The sequence below is a fragment of the Callorhinchus milii genome, unplaced genomic scaffold (genome assembly GCF_018977255.1).
Source record: "Callorhinchus milii isolate IMCB2004 unplaced genomic scaffold, IMCB_Cmil_1.0 Scaffold13, whole genome shotgun sequence".
Lineage (NCBI taxonomy): Eukaryota > Metazoa > Chordata > Chondrichthyes > Chimaeriformes > Callorhinchidae > Callorhinchus > Callorhinchus milii.
The window spans coordinates 3,280,985-3,294,812 of record NW_024704754.1 but is presented as its reverse complement, the minus strand read 5'-3'; positions in this window follow the sequence as shown (position 1 = coordinate 3,294,812).

Genomic DNA, 13,828 nt, shown 5'->3' with positions numbered 1-13,828 from the left:
GTGCGACAGACCATTTAAAATTTGAATCGTAGAATATTACAGCACAGAAGGAGGCCGTTCGGCCCATCGGGCCCGTGCCCGCTCTTTGGAAGAGCTGCCCAATCGGTCCCGCTCCCCCACTCTTTCCCTGTATCCTTGCAAGTTTTTTTCCTTTTCAAGTTCCTATCCAATTCCCTTTTTGAAAGTCGTTATTGAATCCGTTCCCACCAGCCTTTCAGGCAGTGCGTACCAAACCACTGCAAAAAAAAAAATTGCAGATCCAACCCTTGGTCAAGGTTAGTTTTAAGAAAGAGCCGTACTCAAAGATTTACATTTCTGTCCCTTTCAAGTGCTGATTGACTTCCTTTGTATTTTCAGAATTTTCTCATTATATTTAGATTTTCACCATTAACAGTCTTTCATTTCATATTCACCCGTTTTGGACATCATCTTCCATTATATTGGGGGGAAAAAATCTCCTCTTTAGATTGAGGATATAGAAATGAGAATTTTGGTTGGCGTTATTAATTGGATTTCCCATTTGAGCGGGGAGTTTCAGGTTCAAGTCGTGTTGCTAGGAAGGTTTTCACACTATAATTTTAGTGAGCTATTGTTTGATGCTGAGAGAGCAGGTGATGCATTCTTTTCAACTTCAATAATTCCTCAACTCACCCTGCAGCTTTCAAATAAATTCAAGTCCGAGAGTTTGACTGCGGTTTCAGGCTTTAGGGTAAAGCACTGTCCTTTGAGATACCAAAGTGACATTGAATCCACATTAGGGCCCTGAGCCTTGACTTTATTTGTTGCAGCACCAGTAAATAGGTTACAATTCAGCTCTTATGTTCAATCATTGCATAATACTGTATACATGATTTTGTAATTCAGATGTAAGAGATATTGGATGTTGCGCATTCAGATGTAAGATATTACACAAGGTTGTTTGTTTATAACATAGCACATTAAGGGGATAGGTAATTTCATCAGTGCTCAGTTAAATATAAACAACCTACTTGTATCATCTGTACCCTCAGAAATGTCATCCTCCTGAAAACTGTGTCATTTATGTAATTGGAATGTACAATTGGTAAATATCATGAATGTCCGATTAATCAATTATGTAAATTTAAGATAATTTACCGTTACTGATTTGGTTAGTTTAAAGGAACAGAAACACTTTATAAACCTTTCTAAAAAAATGAATATCGGAGTAATTAAAGAGACCCTCAAATCTACACGCTTTCCTTCCACTCTTCAAACAGGAACGTTTCCGTGTTAAATAACTGACATAAATGCTATTTATTGATGGTGTTACATTGGTAATTGAGAAAAGTAACGTTGACTGCAATGTTTAAGTTAGAATTGATAAATTATTTTCCTCAGGTTATGAATGTACGTAATAATGCTCTAATTTTTCCACAAATTCTTTGTCCCTTCTTCAACCATTATCAAGCAATACTTTAACTGCAGAAGAATGTATTACAAAACCGTAAACGTTATTGAGGGGAAAAAAGTCTAGTTGCTTAGTATTTCTCAAATGTTCTTTATTCCTGTGTTTTATGCTTTCAGATTATTGGCTTGCCAGCACACATTTTGTACAGAATTCCTCTGTATAATAAATAGAGTGGTGCAGTCAACTAAAATAATAATTCTTGCATTTGATGTAGCATTTTATCACATCTTTAAGATGTCTCAAAGCGCTTCACAGGATATACTTTAAAGTGAATTGACTGTATGTATTGTAGTCCCAATTTAAGATATTAAGGGGGGAGGAGATGTCACCGGGGAGAAGAATAAACCAAAGATGCAGTTTTAAGAAGAGCTCACAGAAGATTATCATAAGCATCGAGGACATCCATAATCAAATGACTGATAAATCCACTGTGTGCCAGGCGACTGCTGCAAATATGAATCTGCGTGACTGATGGACGGTGAGCCGTCCACTAGAAAAACATGGGTAGATTTTCAATCCCATTAAAAAGAAACCACCATTCCTTACAAGCAAAAGTAATAGCCTTATTTCAACACGTACCACATTTTGTTCTGCAGTACATTCTCCCAATAATGTATGAGGTTGACAGCTATTGTATCGTGCAATCAATATTCATTCTCAGGTGTGTAACAGTGACAAATATTATTGCTTCACATTGAACAGCACTCAGATATATCACGGTGACAAATATCGAAAAATATCCAACTGAGAAGTAATTGAGAGGGAACATTTCTAAACTTGCAGTGCTCACTTTCAGCAAGTCAATCAAGAGTCCTTTCCCAGTTCCTATTTTGGCTAATTGATAATATGAGGACAGTTTGCCCAAGTTGAAGGTTTTTTTTTAAACGCAAAGGAGACAAATATTAATCTTTATTAAAACCCTATTCATTTTCTTATTTCCACTATCTTCCCTTTCCTGCATGTGAACTCTCTCACATAGCGTAGTCACTCAGGACTCAGGCCATTTTTGTTTTGCAGTGTTAACTAACTCCGCGCTCTGGGACTCTATCCCGCTTGAATGGCTCTGTACAAATGCAAGTTGTTGCTATTGTTGTTAACTACCAGCTTTTCCCAACAATCCTGTTTTAGCAAATGAGACTGAACTATACACTTGACTTTCTGTCTGGCGGGGATAGAATAAAATGTAACTCTGACAATGAATTCACAGACAGCAGTATGAAGCTTTGTCACTGATATTCTACGCAGGATGCAGACACCACTTAGGTGAAACCGCAGAAGCTCATGTTTCCCTGCCAAAGCCGCATGTTCTTGCTATAAGTGCTCACAATTCTTTTGCTGTGGCTCCAGTCATCAGTTTGTAGATTGCTGGGAGAGGCGACGCAATTCTCTGATCTTGATAAGTCTCTCTTTATCTTTTGGTTGAAGATGATTCTGCATAAAATGAAAGTCTAACCAATCTCAACACAGATTTTAGAGGAAGAGAACCTTCTGATAATTCAGCAGTAACCTGGTGATCACTTTTGATGAGGTTACAGAAAAGCTGGTTTGAGGGGAAAACAAATATTGGTGCAGTGCAGAGGAAAAGCTGCTCCTCATCTAAACCGTCTCTGACCCAAGAGTGAATGTTCCTGGCGATGGATAAATTTTGCAACATCAAGGCGCTTCTCATCTTGACAAGCACCAAATTCACCATCAAAACCTTTCAAAAATGTAAATATTTATTTTAAAACAGCGATCTGTTAGTTATTACTTGATAGGTTTACCACCGGTCGAATTAAAGAAGTTGCAATAACATTTCAATACTTTTACTATAGTTTGTCTGGCATGAGAAATGTGTTTCACGTAAAACAAATTTGTCTGGTGATTTACTGCACTTTTAGTCTTATTACAGCATATATCTTTTACAAGAATATTAACGCTTCTGTAGAAATTTCTATGATGCACAGCAGCTTTAAAAGAATGTCTTAGCATATATTTTAATAGATTTATTAAAACGTCAATGTCTCTAAATATTTAAGATGCACGTTAATGTATTTTTCTGTCCTTTATTTTATAATAATTGGACTCATTCAAATTTAATTGTTATCATAAGTTACATCAGGAGATTATTTCAAAGATTTTATTAGATGATTTAGTTTTGCTGTTTTTTTAAAAAAAACAGGATATTTAAGTTTGTGGTAGGGGAATTTTCTTAACAAGAATAGGAATAACAGTACGAGGGATGAGAGATATTTTTTTCTGTATTTTGTGTCCATTATGAATATTGACCACTTCTAGTCACGTATAGAATGACCAAGTACAAAGCTTAGCTCTCTTAAATCTACTCAGCCTTATTCTCACTCTCACAAGAGCATCTCAAATGCACCAGTATTACATTTCCTATTATTTGGTTATCTCTATGTATGACAGCCAATTTAGGACTAATTTGCGTGGTACATCAATATTCACAAGAAACAGATTAACATTACCTAAATTCCTACTATTTGGGACCCTTACAATTGATAGAAACCGAAGACTTCCATCTTAACATTCAAAGTCCAGAGATAAAAGAATAGTATTCAGTTCCTTTAGGCAATGTTGTTTCTGCTGTGCTTAGGATAAAACTAATGCAAATTCACAGCTATGTGAATTTCATCACAAAGGTGAATTTTAAGCAGTTAATCATTCAAACCTTGAGAGTCGATTGTATTTATTTTTCCTTCTGCTTTTCCTCTCATTTCTCCCAACAGTCATTAATCTATTCAGATTTTTTCAAAATAAACCATTAAAAGATGAAAATCATTCAAATGTGAAATAAACCTGGAAAATCTTAACTCGGTACCAAAAGGATTGCAGCCTACTCACAAGCGGCCCTTAACTTTACCAATAATGTTGGTGATATCACTCCAAGAGGAGATACATAATCTAATAAATGGCAACTAGCTTGGATTCAGAAGGATTTGTGAATTGTAGAAGTCAACCTTTATGGTCGGCTAACCAAATACTTTTTTCTTAATAGCATATTTCTTGATTTATGGTCACACCATTAATATCGCTATCGAATGGCTACTGGAAACAAAATATTGATTTAACACAGATTTACCCAGACTGGTGCGAATGTTCAGAGAGGCATTTTGTGTTGTCCCTGGGCTATGGGGTTGGCCACCACTTGCGTAGATCATACCTGACGAAACCTCATAGATTTTGAGGAGTTTTAATTCCAAATTGACTGAGAGAAATGGTGAACCTGGAGTTCCAGAAGGTATTTGGCAAACCACCAGAACAAGAGGGTGCAGGACAAGAGGGTGTAAGTTTAGCGTTGGCAAGTGGAATTTCAGGACAGATACAAGGAAGTATTTATTTTTCCAGAGGTATTCAACAGCTGGAACAGGTTACCAGAAAGGGTGTCTGAGAACTGTCCGGTAAGCTTTCTCCCTGTCTCTCCAGCTAGGACCACCTCACCCATCACTTCACAGTATATTGTGTGAAAAGCTTTGAGACGTCCTGAAGACATACTAATGGCGCTATATCAAATGCAAGGATTATTATTAAAAGGTTGCAGTAATTTAAGTTCTTCTTGGGTTGGGTTAAAGCATTCAGAAGATATCTCCTTGGGGGCAGAGGAGAGAGCTTTCCTTTGCATCTGGCTGTGCTATGTTTGATTTGATGCTGACACTCGGTGTTGGAAATAGGAACAGCAATTGTAGTGATGTGTTTCAATCTGCGATACAGCTCATGTTTATCACCAACACAGATGACTTGAAATACAATCACAACAACAACAATAGGTCAAAAGGGCAATTCTCAGCGTCGTTCGAAGAAAATCTATTTATTCTGTCTGAGGCACAAACACTGTGAATGTTCGAGAGCAGTGGTTCCCAAACTAGATAAGCTTTCAAGATCACTGCTTAATGCCTGATCTGAGCTGATCTGATCAACGTCTCCATGTTGGCACCTCCCGCAAAATTATGGCCAGTTATTCTACAGTCACCCACTGAAGGTCACAAGTTTCCCTATTACCAGAGTGATCGCAACTCTAAACTTACGAGTGAACCTTAAGGCTATGGTCATTATTTCAATCTAAAAGCCCTTTAGTAACCATGGCGACAGGGTCCATGGTGACAGGTAAATAGCTGCAGGCTTCAATTAACAGGCAACGGTGAAAATTGGTACATATTCTGCCTCCTCAGCCACTCACACGCTGTACCTACAGAGTTCAGCTATAAAAAACAGCCTTAGTGCGTTATTGGACAATAGAAGTTCTGCTTTATTATTGCCTTTCAAATCTTATTACTTCAATAACTCACGTAGTCTGGACACCCCTGTGTCCTGGACAACAATCTTTCAGATAATTCACTTCATGGCTGTTTGCGGGAAATTGCTGTGAGCAAATTGGCCTCTGCACTCAACTACAGGTATCCAACCACTATGCTCTACGGTGAAACAAATCCTGCCAGAGCTAAAGTACTTTGTGCAGTACTGGGAAAAAGTACTTTGAGAAGTTTTGAATATGTGATAAGGCGTTATGTCAAATAATTTAAGAAACAGGGGCTAGTTATTTGGGAGCTCGATCAAAACGGGAGGCGGTATTAGTCCGAAAGGTCATGAAGGGGAAGTCTTATAGAGATATGAAAGATTTTAAATGAGGTTGAGAAAATAAACCCAGAACAATATGTTTGGATGCACCGAGACAATAGAAAAAGAAGATACAAAGAATAATTTCAGAAAGGACATAAGGAACCCAGCCACTATTATTAACCAGAGTGTATATAACTCTTTGATTGTACAACTTGGGCTTTCTACTGGCAATGCAGAAAGTGCAATTGGATTTGAAGGATGTGATCCAATTGAACCAAATGCGGTTCATGTGTCATAATTTGCACATCGAATATTGTCATAATTAATACCTTAAAGCGTTCACTGAACGGGGATGCTAAGACCCACCAAGGAAAGGCAGAGAATCCAAGAGCATCAAATTTGCTGCCAGAGATTCAAAGTGGACTCTTTGCGTTGGGATGAAATTGGACAAACAGTTTTTATTCCTGCGCTCATTCCATTTTCCGAGTGAATGGAATATTAAACTTCAAAGAGAGATGCTCTTGTCGTTGGGAGATATTTTAATAATGAATGAAAATAGTGTTTCTTCATTGCACAGCTTCTTCCGAGTCTGTCTTTACAAGCAGCTGTCTTTTCTCAAGCACAGGCCATACATCTCAGTTTGAGTGTTTAGGTGATTACAAATAGTTTTGTGTTTCATCAAGGTGTATGTAGTACAAATTACTACTTGAAAGAGGAAAGAGAGGAACGAGGCAGAGGCAGTTCAGATCCCTTTCTCTTCAAGATAAACCTTAGAGACTCACTTTTCGAACCCAGGGATTTATTTTGAAGATTCACTTCAAAATACTTCGGTGTTTGGCAGCATTTGTCTTGAAGAGAGAGGGGGAGAAAAATGGGCATCACAAGCCGGCATCGTCTTCCTGACGACATCAAGCAAAAGTGATCATATGGTCTATTTTGAAGTGATTTGTGCAATTCTGTCACTGAGGCTATTCTGCTTGGTTCCTGTCAATGTCTCTTCACCTCAGGCAGGGTATATATAACGCTTCCTGATCGTTCATTTCAGCTTACCAAGCCGATACAGAATCGTGGTGTTTTGCCTGACCTTCAACTCTAAGCCTTTCATCCAGACACTGACCGTGTACACTTTTTTTCCATCTCTGCAACACCACCCACTTCCATCACTCCCTCACCCCCAGACTCTACGTGGTCTTTGCAACGACTTGACGGTCTGACTGTCCTTTTCTTTCACTCTTGTGCTCAGTCTGATCCGTGCAGTTACCTAATTTGACAGGAGGATGCAAAGCAACGGACCACAGACATAAACATTTTAAAGCAACAACTCGATGGGAACAAAAGAATTGTTCAATGTCATCTCTCGACAAAATAAATCAATAATGGGAAGTTATTACAGAACCTCCATCAATATCCCCCTCCTAACAATAACATTGAGTAATGTTATTTATGATGCAATTCTGCAGGGAAACATCTCTTGGTGATAGACCTGCCATAAAATTCTCTCCACCTTGTTAGTAAATGAACCTAAACTACAGACACAAATACCCTTTTCATTTCTGGGAGCAGCCGTGATAGTGCAGCGGATAAAGCTCCATTTTATGGACCAGAAGTTTGTTGGTTCATAATCCCAATCTGTGCTGCACTCCTGAATTGACCAGGACAAATGGGTGGGGGGGGGGGGGAAGGGGCTAAATGAATACTAATAATAATCCTTGCATTTGATATAGCCCCTTATCACATCTTCAAGACACCTCCAAGCGCTTCACAGAATACACTGCAAAGTGAAACACAAAATACTGCAGATGCTGGAAATCTGAAACAAAAACTGAAGTCGCTGGAAACACTCAGCAGGTCAGGCAGCATCTATGGAGAGAGAAAAGTGAGTCGATGTTTTGGTTCCACGAAGGGACCTCTCTGTTCTGACGAAGGGTCGTGGACCCGAAATGTTGACTCGTTTTCCTTTCTCCGTAGATGCTGCCTGACCTGCTGAGTGTTCCCAGTGACTTCTGCTTTTGACACTGTAAAGTGAATTGACCGTATATTTTGTGGGCGAAAAACGCGGCAGCCAATTGCGCACAGCAGTGTCCCGCAAACAGACGTGGATTGAGTGACCAATTTATTATTTTTTNAATGAATTATTACCCCCAGAAAAGCGATTCCCCCAATTGTTCTACAACTGGGCTCCTACTTGCTGCGAGGTAAATAGAGACGTGCGCAGTAGGGAAACTTGCCCAATGTTTCGCCCTGCCCGGGAATCAAACCCAGCTCTCTCGCTTGCGAGGTGAGTCCTCTAACCACTGAGCTACAGGACTCCACTTGGCCCTGACCTTCCTAGGATTAGAGAAGAGGAAAAACAGCCATATTCCAGGTCATAATTTGTGCCTATCCTACTCAAACCCAATTCATGTGTGAATCCTCTATTTGTCAGGAAATACCTCCTTCTGGGGATTTAAGAATGCATTACATCAGTGGACTATACCTGACAAGAGCTGGAGGAGGTGATCTGTGGCAATTTGCCTTGAAATGTGCATTATAAACTCAATATTAGACCAATTTTAGACCTAAAATATCATTCAACCCTAGTGAAAGGGACAATAACTTCAGGGTGACAATAACCGCTAGTGACAATCGCTTCAGGGGATATGAAATAATATAAGCAATCTGTTGAGAAAGCGGTGTTTCTACACAACTGGTTTACATTCTGGATCCGTGCTTCAGAGAAAAGAATCGACAAACAGCAGAAAGGCAGGCCAACTCCTTGTGAACTCCTAGATGTAAACTAATGCTGTTTAAGCAAAACTGAATAAAAAGTACTTTTTGGAAAGAGGAAATAGCATTTCAAGTGGGAAGAGAAAACCCAGCAGACAGCCAACATCCCTGAAGGAACAGAGATCAAAATGTTATTTTGTGCCTGGGATTTCTGAGTGAGGCGCAAAAATTGTTTATCGTCAGAAACATAGTTTTATAACCTGATCAGATCCCTTCCAATAAAACCTAGCTCCTGAGATTTCAAGTGGTTTTATATTATCCTTCAGTTTAATTCTGCATTTACTGCACTCATTGTAAATCTTGCTTATTGCAAGCCTTCTTTATCATCTTGTTTATTACAAGATTTACTGTATCTGAACACAAGGAATAATAATAATAATATTAATATTAATCCTCCCTTTTGATGCAGTGCCTCACCACTTGGTTGAGACTCAAAGAATATATTGTAAAGTGGATTGACTGTATTTTGTAGGCAAAACACGGCAGCCAATTGCACAGAGCAGTGTCCAACAAACAGTCGTGGATTGGGTGACCAATTTATTATTATTATTTTTTTGAAGGAATTATTACCCACGGAAAAGCAATCTGCTAATCGACTAACAACCGGGTTCCTGCTTACTGCTAGGTAAACAGAGGGGTGTGGAGTAAGGAAACTTGCCCAACATTTCGCCTTGCCCGGGAATCGAACCCAGGTCTTGCTTGCGAGGCAAGTGCTCTAACCACTGAGCTACAGGACTCCACGATGGGGAACTGATAGGGCATCAGTGGATTGATAGGTGAAGATGAGGACCTGAAGTCAATCGTTTGGAAGACTAGGAGACTTAGTGGAACCTGCCAAGGAATGAAGTGATGGATCTGCCCAGTTTGCTGTGGGTGAGAATGTGGACAGCAAAGTTTTGAATCAGTCGGAGCTTATGGATGGTGTAACTAAAGAGATTGGCAATGAGTGCGATGGTAAGGTCAAGTCGAGAGGTAACAATGGTGTGGATGAAGGTTTTGGTGACATTTGGCGCGAGATAATATATAATAATCCTTGCATTTGATATAGCGCCTTATCGAGACGTCTCTCTCCCTTCTCTCCTCCCGACCACAGCTCGGGTTTGAAATGCTGTACTCTGTCCAGCACTTTGGGATGTCCTCCTGACGTGAAAGGCGCTCTACAAATTTAATCTTGTTGCTGTTGTGCAAAGCGCTTCACAGAATATACTGTAAAGTGAATTGACTGTATATTTTTTGTGGGCGAAACACGGCAGCCAATTGCACACAATTACGTGTGTAGGCGGGCAACGTGGCAAAAGTGAAGAGAAACGGTCTGGGTCATGCACGGAATGTGAAGAAAGTAGGAGAGCTGAGGATCGGACTGAAGAACCAAAAGTTGCGCACAGGATTGGTCAGGTTGAGGGAAAGATCGAAGAGGTTGAGGAGGTCAGAATTGAAAGTGAGAAGATGATGGTGAGGAGGATGGCAAGCGATCGTATTTCACTATCATACAAATAGAGTTCCTCGGAAACCTTGCTCCTAATTTCATCCTTTGGAACCACAGCAGTGATTTTTTTTTTTAACTGAGTAATGTCTTTGACCTTCAATAAGGGGAAAGGAGGAAATAATCAGGGCTCTGCTTTTCCCATTCTCTGAAACATAGTGACCATAACATACCCCGATAACATTATATTTAATGCGGTTCATGTTTTTCTTCAGTCATGACCGCAATAACCTGAATTAACATTTATTAATTAAAATCACTTTCGTTTGTCTTTCTAAAACAGACCACTGGAAAAGCACAAGATAAGCTGACTGTCTTTACACGTAACCAAAAATATTGAAATGCGTCATATCTACAGCAGCAGAACCATCTTTGAAATGCCTAATCACTTTGTAATGGCCCGGCATAAGCCAACCACAGCTGAAAGGAAGGAAATGTAATTACTGTACAATTGCGATCACCTATGGATAGACTGCAGTGGAGTTCAAGAGATGAAAAGGCATTGTGATTTATTCATCTGCTGCTTTCTGCTCTTAATTCGATAGCAATTTACTACACCACTGCTACTGGTCTCAATTTCATAGCATTCGGAAATGTGGTGACAATGGGAATACGATGACAGATGATAATCTCCGTGCACTGAACAGAGTAATACTCACTCTACATGTACCTATGAGCAGTGTGTCACTTTGAGCAAAAATAAAGCATCATCCACTGAGTGAAACTGGGAATGCAAAGTATCCTGGACTGCAACACGCAGTTCTATTGTATTGAGGAGCTGTCAATGCTGCCTTGAAGCTGTGATCTATGTGAAACGGATTGGATGTTCAATAATAAATTGCCTCGCTGTCTCTTAACAAAACCTGAAGATCAGAAACAAGATAAGGAGTTTTATTGTCTGCAGATATTTACAGATCGCAACCAAGACTAATTCACAGCCTTTTCTATTTGTGAGACAGGTTATATTTCTGATCATTCAATCGGTGTTATAAGCCTACAGTTCAGCTCCAGAAATAATCTTTGATTTTATTACATAGAAAGCAGGATATTCTAAAGATTAAGTTTCGTTTGCTTTACTATAATTGGGATGATAGCTGAGCTGCAAAGCAGTAACGCAATCGAGATGGTAAATAGCAGAGATGAAGACAGACAGTTTAAAAAGTCATCAGAATCGTGGGTTGAAGCAGCTTTTGATTCAGGAACCTATTTTTAAATATCCAGATACAACTTTCCACTTTGCTAATTGGGCTGTTTTTCCCAGATGTAACAGAAAAATTATGCTGTTTGTTTTCCTTCCATTTCTCACCACCACTGCTGTGTTTGCCATTTAGGTCGCTTCACAGTGACATTTGAATCCAGTCGTTTACATTAATGTGGAAAAATTGCAGGACGGAAATATGCTGCCAGGAACAAATGCTAAGAAAGTGATTAGTTGTGTTTCGCTGGCATAGTTGGTAGCACTCGCAACTCTGAGTCAGAAGCTTACAAGTCCCAGGTCGGGACTTTTGAGCTGATGGACTAGGTTGACAAGAGCAGTGGTGTTCTGCCATTACCTGTGTGTGTGTGTCTGTCCGTGTGTGAGTCTATGTGTGTCTGTGTGTGTGAGTCTGCGTGTGTCTGTGTGTATGTGTGTGTGTCTGTGTGTGAGTCTATGTGTGTCGACCTGATGGTTAATGACCGTGTCCAGTGGTCCCACCCGAGTCACAGTCCAGTAACGCTGTCTGGGAATTGTGCAGGTAGGCAAGCTCAGTGGAAATAGAATCAATTTGGATTCACTGCTCAGGCCTGTTAATGTTCGTTGTCTCGACTCACACACTTGAAAAATTGCCCACTTGGTGAGGTGCTGTAGGACATCTGGTATCTGAAGAGCAATACTCCTCTAACCCAACATCAGTATTGCCAAAATACGCAGGCATTTGTAAATGACTGAAGTGGTGGCAGAAACAGTCTAATTTTACAGAGCGCAGAGGATAGGATTGGTCACTGTATGCCGGACTGATGAATAAAATTTACTGTGGTGACATACAAAGATGGAATAAGCTACTTCTAGTGACATAGAGGTAGAGACCTTGTGCATCACGGCCTTGAAAAATACGGTGAAATTATCCCGAGAACGAAAAGGCATCTCAGAAAGCGCGCACAGCAACAAAAAACAACTTCTGTTTATATAGTGCTCCTCGTGTAAAGAGTAGGCAAGACGAGGCAGAGAGTTCCAGAGCTCCATTGAGGTAGAGAGTTCCAGAGATTCACGGCGTAGTGGCAGAAATCACGGCCACACAGAAAGACCCGAGCCAGCTGGGAGAAGGAAACGGGTGGCGGAGTGGGGTGTGAGCAGATCGGAGAGCTCGGGAGGTGCCAGGGCGTGTAGTGATTTGAAAGTGAGAGTGAGGATCTTGAAATAGATCAGTTCTGGAGCAGGGAGCCAGTGGAGCCGGGCAAGATGTATTACTGGGGCCATACCGATCGTGGGAGATGCCACCCTTCGGGTGAGATGTTAAACCATGGTCCCGTCATAGACAACTTGCTGTTCAGGTGGCATTATTCCATGGCATTATTTGAAAAGCGAAGGGAATTTCTCCCGACGCCAACAATCCCCCAAATAAAATTGGTCACTTACTTCATGGTTTGTGGGACATTTCATGTGAACAAATTCACCGCAATTTCCAACATGTGACAGGCTGTTTGCCCTCAAAACACACAGTCACTGCACTTTAAAGTAATTAATGAGAAACACTTCTGACCATGAAAAACACTGAGCCGAATGTAAGGCATTATTATTATCATTATAAAACTATAGTAATATTATGTTATTGTTAATAATTGAATTAATTATTATTATTATTATAACCCTGAGAGCTTTGTGATATGTAGGCTATGGCCCCACACAACATAGCACTCTCCCACCCCACACACACACATCCAACAACAACATTTGGGCATTAAATAGTCTAAATTATTTTGTTCCCAAAAAATGAACAACACTGAATCACCCAAACTGATGATAGTTCTATTTGTATGTGCAAAGTCATTAGTCTGTTGCTTTAAACTAATTGAGAGTAGGGGCAGATGTCATCCAACAGCATAGCTTCACTAACTTTTATTTAAGCTTTCCATTGTACAGAGCAATTTCCGTGATATGTTGCTGAGATTGGTACTGAGTACATGTAGCACACAAGAGTGACATTTGAAGCCCTTTAATGAATGAAATGCTCAATTGAATTGACATCGCAGATCGCATTAATCCAGCAATACCATTCAAAGATAAAATAGTGCTTCTCCATTGAGCACATCACTAAATGATTGTGTGTTGTGCAAAGGGGGGGTTGGTTTGATAGACACACAGCATGCACAAAAATATTTTCAAAGACTTTATTTTAAAGGCAGGTCTGAATGGTCCCACTGACAGATTAAGGCGATGAACTTCACAGGCAATGAGATATCAAACAGCGATAGAAAGATATTCCTAGTAGAAATACTATATCGTTTATCAAACATACCAAAATGGCACGAATATTTTAGCTTCAATTTAAAACGTCCACCAACACAAACAATGAAACCGTATGAGGCCAAACTATTCTTGAAGAAATTATTAA